Source organism: Carlito syrichta, unplaced genomic scaffold (assembly GCF_000164805.1).
Source record: "Carlito syrichta isolate Samal-C Ts95f unplaced genomic scaffold, Tarsius_syrichta-2.0.1 Scaffold308648, whole genome shotgun sequence".
Taxonomy (NCBI): Eukaryota; Metazoa; Chordata; class Mammalia; order Primates; family Tarsiidae; genus Carlito; species Carlito syrichta.
The window spans coordinates 427827-437010 of record NW_007252744.1 but is presented as its reverse complement, the minus strand read 5'-3'; positions in this window follow the sequence as shown (position 1 = coordinate 437010).

Here is a 9184-nt window from a genome sequence, read left to right as displayed (position 1 = left end):
CACAGGCTCAGGCAATCCACTCGCCTCGGCCTCCCAAAGTGCTGGGATTACAGACTGAGTCACGGAGTCTGGCCTTATCTGTAAATCTTAATGGAAAGAATCAAGAAAAGATTATCTGCTATTAGGGTATGTATGATGTGTATGTAAAATAAAGTTGATCTTACTATTTAAAAACAATTAAAGAGTGTGGGAAGGGGAGGAGAGTTCACAAAGCACACAAATGACAGCAAATGGGGTAAATATTAATGATAAATGAACCAATGCAAAAGACATAAGGATGTTTTTATACTATTTTTACACTTGCAATGTATCTATAAACAGTTTTAATTTTTTAAACAGTATTTTTAATTAAGAAATACTAGTGAGAGAAACTTTGAAAAATAATAAAAATAGGTCAAAAATAGTAACAGTCACCACAATCCAAAGAAAAATTATAAACATTTTCACACACACACACACACACACACACACACACACAAACGCACATGTATTCAGGTTGTTTGGTATTTTCACTACAAATCTGTTTTGTCAAATCCACTTACTACCAGATAAGTCATTTCTTAGGTGCTAGAATGTTTTTTAACTCTGCCTCTGCCTAGTGTCACTTTAGGTTTATTTTGCTGATCCAGATTTCAATAGCCATTCTGAAGTGCAGACTTGAGAGAATCTGGAAATAAAAACAGCAAGCATCCGCCGTCCAAAGGGATGCCACCGTTTGGGGGTTGGTGGCAAACCAACCACATTACCTTTTCCTCCCTAAGAGATGTTTCATGCCTTCTGATCTCTATACATGTCATCTTTCTTTACAATCTGTGACGGGACTTTGTAAAAAAGATGTTCTGTGGAAAACTTACGTTTGATCAACAATGTTTCTCAGCTTAAGTACGATGTCAAACATAAGACTGTTGCGAAAAGTAGAATTTGCACATTTTTAGATCATTCATTCAAACCAATTAATGCCAAACTTCTCCATGGTGATATAGTTTTCCTGCTTCACATAGTGACACAGAAACACGGAGCCATGTACCTGTTTTCAACTAAAGAAGATTTTAAACTTCTGTGTAAATCTGGTCAGTTTGGCCAGGCATAGAACATATCTTAGGAGGTCCAAACCTCCCAGCTATGAATTCGTTTGGACCCTCAAGTCACATGCACGGGCATCTCCTGGAGGAAATGAAGCTGTTAAGTATAAAAATTCATGATTTTTTTTCTGATACAGAAAAGTGTCCAAGTATGCTATGGTCTTAATGCCTGTGTCCCGCCCCCCCAAAATTCGTATGTTCAAACCTAGTACCCAATGATAGTATTAAGAAGTGTGATCTTTGGGTAATAATTAAGTTATGAAGACTCCACTCTCATGGATGGGGATTGGTGTCTTTAAAAAGAAGGCTTGAAGGGGCTGCCTTCTACTATATAAGGACTCAGCAAGAAGACACCACATTTGAAGCATCGAGGGAGCCCTTCCCAGATGCTCCATCTGCCAGCACTTACCTCCTGTAAGCAACACATTTCTGTTGTGTATATATTACCCAGTCTAAGGTATTTTGTCATAGCAGCCCAAATGATCTAAAACAACATAGTATTTATACTATGTAATTGTGAAAATTTACTTTAAAACTCACTAAATGGATGTCAAAACCAAAGGAAAAAAAAATAATAGCAAGATGATCACCGGCATAGCCCTCGGTGTCCAGAATAACCTTAAAGAATGACTAGAGGGGATAACAGGGAGAGATTTTCAAACCGATGGTTGCAAAAATCATATTTTTCTGGTCCTTTCAGAGACTCTACTACAGAAGGGAAACAAGCAGTGTCAGCTCTGAACTTCCTCATAGGTCAGTTTTGTAAGAGAGAATTTGGTTGGGAGTGAGACAAAAACTGTGTTGGGGCAGCATTTGCCCGGCAAGCACATTCTTTCACTTTGCTTGCATGATTATTTGACAGCACCTCTGGGGAGCAGATAGAGATTCTGTGGGAATTACATCTCCTCCACTGTTCTTTGGCAATGCCACTGAGATTGTAAGCCTTGTATTTTTGCCTTGGCATTGAGAATAGTTAGTTGTGTGACCTTGGCCAAAGTATCTCTCTGGAGATAGCTTCTGCATTTATCAATCAAATGTAGGTTGAACATTGTCTTTTCACACTGTTTTCTTTTTCCTTATTTTCTGGGTCAGACTTTTGAAAACAAGAGTCATTCTTGCTAATTAACTATGGTGGAAAGATATCACTTGGATAGAACATGCTGTTTAAAAAATGGTAAACTTCTTTCTATTGTGGTTCTTGGTCCAGGAACACCAACGCATGCTATTTGTTTCTTCCTTAATCCCTCCTGCTTTCTGTTAGTCTTTCTTCTTCCTTCTGGGTATACTCTGAGAAATCTTCAGAGACCACCAAATCAGAAGAAATCTGATATGTAGTGTGAAGCTAACAGTGGTTATCACTGCATCCGACACTGGTGAAGCAATAAGAATTCCCAGATTACCACACTGGAGAAATGCACATTCTTCGTGTTCATGCTGGACTTGTCCTCACGTTAAGAATCACTCTTGCACCAAGAGGTAATTTACTCTTTGGGATTTCTCTTGTAACACAGAATTGCCAACCTATCAAGGTTACTTTATGCTTTCACCAGAACTGCTTTGGAGGCTACTTTGCATTAGGGGTGCAGCTCTGGCCAAGGGCACCAAGTGGCATTATTATATCTATAGCTACTGTCAAGTGGCATTAACATCTTTTCAGTCAAGAGCTGTTCCCTAAGGCCATTCAAGGGAATAGCTTCAACACTGAATTTAGGTAGAAGGCATCTGTCTGACACTGCTACTAAGAGGTGGGAGAGAAAGATAACCAGCATTTGTGAGCGCATGTCATAGATGAGGCATCTATGAAGGCTCATAAAATTTTAACATTCTTGAAGAGTCAGCGTTATCATCCCATCTTACAGATGAAGAAACAGAGGCCCAGAGAAGAGTGATAATGGTAAGTTTCAAACACAAGGCTGCTCTGTTTGCCCTGCACCATGCTGTCCCCTGTAGAGACGGGGAAACTGAGGAGGGTGAGAACCTGTGAAAAGATCAGAGGTCCTTTAGTGTGAAGAGGGCAACCAGGATGACCACACTAGACTTAGCTATGCTATCAGTTATGCTGGGCACCTGCCAATCATGCTCATATATGTGGTTAGCTGTTTCTCTTAGTCATAGCTCAGTGAATTTATACAGTCAGAACAAAAAATGGTATCAGAGAGCATTTGGGGAAATAAAGTGTGGGATTCACTAGGTTATAGTGAAGTTTCCATAACTTCACTATATGCCACTAGAAAAGAAGTCCAGGAGGTCTGCAAAGGAGTTTGGTTGAATAGAATCCAAATGAGTATTTTCAGGACGAGGGGCAGGCTGGTGTGCGTGCGTGTGTGTGTGTGTGTGTGTGTGTGTGTGTGTGTGTGTGTTCACTTCACCACTGAATCTAACTAAATCTTTAGAACGTTTAAATAGCTACCTAGCACATTTCCAGCTCTGTGCTATAGGAAGCACCCAGAAAGGAGAAGGTGTAATCTCAGAAGACTAGGTAAAGATTAGCACTACTAAAAAAGAGATCTCAAAACGTAAGACTAAGGAATTAAACATAGTTAACATAAGATTAAGGAATTCTACATTTTACATAAACCACACTTCTCCAGTAAATAGTTTGATAGGTAAAAGGGATCCTTAGGTTTCTAAATTTGAAAGTACATCTAATAAATACATGGTATCCAAAATTATATTTGCCATCACCTGTTTAGATAATTCCAAACATCATCAATTACATCAGTACTCATTATTATCTTTAGTACTTATTACTTGAAATAAAGATGATCTCGAATCGAAATAATTCATCAATATTCTCAAAAATGAAAATTAACCACACTGAAAAAAAATTGATTTTTTTCTGTTAAAAGAAATAACACAAGATTATAAATATAATATTTTGATTAAACACTGAGAAAGTGACAAACAAATAAGGATTTAAATTCCAATTCAAATAAATATCTCAAACCCTATTCTGTGATTTCCTCAACAAGTTTTTCCTTATTTACAGATGGAAATGCACAGACAAAATAAATTGTCTTGGAATGTTTCCTTAGAACAATTATTTTAAAAATAGGTAATTGATTCTATCAGAAAATAACTCCTAGGTTTCTGATACCTTAGAAAGTTAGAGCTGTGTAGAAGCAAGATTGGAAAGGTCCATGACCCAGAATAAAATTTCTGAACGATAAATTACACTAGATAAGTGGCTCTTAGAGATGGAAGTGGTATGGCTTAGCAATCAGGGAAGACTTTCTTGTGTCAGATGCCAGCTGAGCTGGCTCCCAGTCACTCAGCAGAACCACCCTCCACTCTCTACCCTACCTCGTTTTTCTCTTCCTACAAATTTATCTGCATCTGCGTCCATTTCTTCCACCATCCCAGGACAAGAAATGTTTCCAAAAAGGATGAAAGGGACTCACATCGCATAACGTGACAGTATAAAAGTTTTCGTCAGTAGACTAAACAGTCTGAAGGCCGACTACACGTTGTCCATATCTGTATCCCTTGGGCTTGATTGAGCCCACGGTACACAAATTGTGCTATATTTATATAACACTGCACTATATTTATAAAATCTGAAGTGCTGCTTAATATTCTATTTGGCCACCAGATGTCAGTGTACGATAAAGAATACTATATCACTACTGCTTGTTTCTAGCTAGGAAGGCTTTAAAAGGCAGTTTCAATGAGTTAAATTTGCCAGAGTGAAAAAGAACATTCAGAAGACATTCCACTGGGGGAAGATATGATGAACAGGTGAATATTTCTGGGTTTTAACAACCTTCAGCTAGTGATACTATGCTCAACCAGATGGGAAAGTCTGTCTCCATTTTTTTAAAAAGTACTTCTAAATTTGTCTGAGTTATTTTTTTTTTAAGTTAAGTGAAATGAGCATGCTAAGCCCATAGAAGGAATTCAGTTAAACATAAACAGCTTATCCCAAATTAGAAAAATCCTGGATGCTGTAAAATTTTGTTTAAGAATATTCAAACTGGCCAGGCTCGGTGACTCTGCCTGTCATCCCAACACTTTGGGAGGCCGAGGCGAGTGGATTGCCTGAGCCTGCGGGTTTGAGACCAGCCTGGGCAACTTGGCGAGACCTCATCTCTACAATAAATAAAACATTAGCCAGGCATGGTGGCACGCACTTGTAGTTCTGGCTCCTTGGAAGGCTGAGGCGGAAGGATCGCCAGAGCCCAGCAGGTTGATGCTGGGGTGGCTGTGAGTATGTCACTGCACTCCAGCCTGGGTGACACAGTAAGACCCCAACTCAAAAAAAAAAGAATATTCAAACTATGTCATATTCACATAAATGACCAAGGATTTATTCATCATATTGATGGGTATGAAAGTGAATTAAAAGCCAGAAAAAAAAATCAATGCAAAGAAGTTATATCATGCAAAAATATCAAATTTCCCACAAAGGACTGAAAGTTCTCGATATTTTATGATGAGAATTATAAAAGCGTTTGTACTTTATATTAGCTGAAGCTTACTCTAGAAAACTATTTCACTATATGAAAATAAAAAGTGCAGCTCTCAAGACCTATTGATTCTACCCCCCGATACAGTCTGGATTCATTCACTTCTTCCCATTTCTGATCCAACAGTGTAGTTCAGACATTCATAATTTCTCATCCTCGTCTGTTCCCCTACCCTGCAGCTTTGCCTCTTCAAATTCATTCTCCATCCTTCAGTCACAAGCATCTTTTTTTCTTTTTCTTTCTTTCTTTCTTTTTTTTTTTTTTAAGTCAGAGTCTCACTCTGTTGTCCAAGCTGGAGAGCAGTGCCACACTCAAGGCCACCGCAGCCTCGACCTACTGGGCCCAGGTGATCCTTCCGCCTCGGCCTTCCAAGTAGCTGGAACCACATGCTTGTGCCACCATGCCTGAGTCATTTTTTGATTTATTGGACAGATGAGTTCTCACCATGTTGCTGAGGCTGGACTCAAATCCCTGAGCTCAGGCAATCCTCTCACTTCTGCCTCCAGTTCTGGGATTACAGGCTTGAGTCACTGCTCCCAGCTCGCAAGCAACTTTAAAACACAAATCTGGCCATGTTGTTTCCCTACTTAAATCACCAGCAACTTTAAAGCTCAGTCCCTTAAAAGGCCTACATAGCTCTTCGGGAACTGCTCACTCACTAAGCCTGATTTCTTTCTCCTCAACTTCTGTGTCACAGAGTGGAATACTATATGCATGATTTATCCTCCAAGGCTCTGCATACAACAACGTTCAAGCTCATTCACACTTCATCACCTTAATTCCTATTTAGCCTTTTGAAATCACTAATTCACTGCTTCCTCCAAGAACGATTTCATGATTTCAGTCTTCCAAATTCCACCCCCATCCACACATAGAACAGGTTAAGTGCATTCTAGATATGCAAGTGCACACCACAGCATTTATGCATTGCAGTAACAACAGCTGTTTACAAAACATCGTCTTCTTTTATACCTGGAGCTCCTTTATTGCCGCATCTCACTTGGCACTCTGTACACGCCGAATGAATGATCTTAGCTATGCTGTGGCTAAATCTCAACCTAAGAAATAGAAAATCCAAGGCTTAGAGATGTTAGCTCAGTAAGCCGTGGTCATACATACTTAGATACCTGAATTCAAGTCCTGGACGCTTCGTGGTGTTGTGGGCTACTTGTACTGGCCATTCAGTGGGAAATCACAGAATCACTCCATAGACATTTAGCACAGATACTTATAAAGAATATTAAGAATAATGATAGTAGCATTAAGAAAACAGATGCAATAATAATAACTGTACACATGTTGAGCATTCAAAAAGAATTGGCACGCACTCTGATAGGCGGAAAATTCTCGTTTGCCTGATTCCTAAACTAGGAATCAGATTTTTCTGGAGGAAATGGTTCTGGATTTTCTTACTGGCTTTCTTTTTTTTTTTTTAGTTGGAGTCTCACCCTGTCACCCTGTCACGCTCACGGCCACTGCAGCCTCGGCCTGCTGGGGTCAGGTAATCCTTCTAACTCAGCCTTCCAAGTAGCTGAACTACAGGCACACGCCTCCTTGCCTGGCTATCTTTTGATTTATTGTAGAGATGAGGTCTCACCAAGTTGCCCAGGCTGGTCTCGAACCTGCAGGCTCAGGCAATCCTCTCACCTCAGCCTCCCAAAGTGCTGGGATTATAGGCTGAGCCACTGAGCCCGGCCTTGACTTTCTTGTTTATGGACGTGTCCTCTGTTTTGCTAGCTGTTTTAGAGCACTTTAGCTAGATCTTAAATTTTCCTCATCAGTAAATTTATAGCATTTTGATAGGACCTTGACTCTCCACCCTCACTCTAATGTAATGTAAGCTATAGGAAACTTACAATCTTCGTAACCTAGCACGTGGGGTTCCAGATGTTCACAGTCAACAAATTAGTTTATAAAATGTCAAGGGAGATGAAGCCTGGGGCAAACCTCCCTGATACATAACTATTTTGGTTTCCACACCAAAAGGAAGTGTTAGGACTGAAAAGGACTGAACAAGATGCTTAGTGAAAATTTTCTTTCCCAAGAAGTCATTCATGAATCCTTCTCTGAGGTGGCAGAGACCATGAGCAAATACTGCTTTTGAAGAATCTCTGAGCCAGTCAGCACTCTGGTTCATGAGTCCTTAAGGGACCAGAACTTTCACAGGAAATCTATCTGGTCCTAGTAACAATAAGAAGAAATCATTATTGCACTGCTCAAAAAACATAAGAGTGATATTTGGAATGGGGGCACGTAACTTCTTCACATGCCTTCAGTGTAGGTCACTGAGATCACGTGTTTGGGCCTCTGACCCAACTTACCTATAAAGCATTTTAGCTCTTCAATTAAAATATGTTCCAACCATGGATCTCCAAACCCTAGTCTGTAGTTCGGAATACCCTGAGGGGTCCCATCAAGTCTTCTCGGGTCCTGCCCTGAAATGACTGCTGCCCCCTGAACTCCAGTGGCTGTACCTCATTCTTTGGTTGCAAGCTCACTGAATATCCAGGTACACTCAGAGAAGCCCATAATTGGGATAACGTTCTTGCAGGGACCACTGGAGCATGGTGCTGCTCACAGGGGACAATCCTCTCATCACCTCAGTGAGCCAGCATTCCTGATTCTTATCAGCCATGGATTTTTCTGATGCTTACTAATCTGAGAAGCAAATATCCCATTATTGCTTATGGTCATATGCCATAGTTCTATCTACAGAACACCAGGTCAGGAAGAGAATTACAACTTGATCAAGAACAGAAAAAAATATGTGTATCTATACACGTACATAATATACACGCACACATACATGTTATTGAAAGCAAAGAAGGAAAAAGGAAGAAAATCTAAGAAGGTAGAAGGAGGTACGAAAAATTAGGTAAAATTGCAAAACAACTTAAGTGGAGTTGGTATGTCAGGGTAACATTTCACTTAATGTGGCTGAGAACAGTCAAAGAAAGAAGAAAAAAGGAAGAAAATCTAAGAAGGTAGAAGTAGGCACGAAAAATTAGGTGAAAGTGCAAAACAACTTAAGTGGAGTTGGTATGTCAGGGTAGCACTTCACTTAATGTGGCCAAGAACAGATTACCTTATTTCTCAAGTGCATATATTTAAATCTTATGAGAGATATCCGTAGTAATAAGAATAGGAGACATGGTCAATACAATAATGTCCCCCCTCCCACCACTGAAGCACGTGAAGACTAGAAAATAAAAGCACATTGATTTCTTGAGAGAGTGAGGGGTCCCTGGAGACCCTCTGGCAGAGTGTCATGAGGAAGAGGAAGAACAGAGGTTAGCTATCAAGACCCATGGGTTGTCAGGAAACAAAGAGTAAAAATATGAGAGTATGGTAAATATAGTACCCTGATGCTTTATTTTCTTTTCTCTTTATGTTGCAAAATAGGAATTCATTTTTCTGTAGACTGGGGGAATGGAACAAGTTGACAGGGAGAAACTGAGTGAGCAAGAAAAAGAGAATTACTAATCAAACAAATTCCCAGGGCGGGGTGGGGGTGGGAGAGGAAAGTCACAAGTAGAAAGCTCAAAGTTAGAGGAGTTTGTTGTCTTATTTAAGGAAAAACAATAGTCTTTTTTGTTTGTTTGTTTTTTCTTGAGTCAGTCATACTCTGTTGCCCTA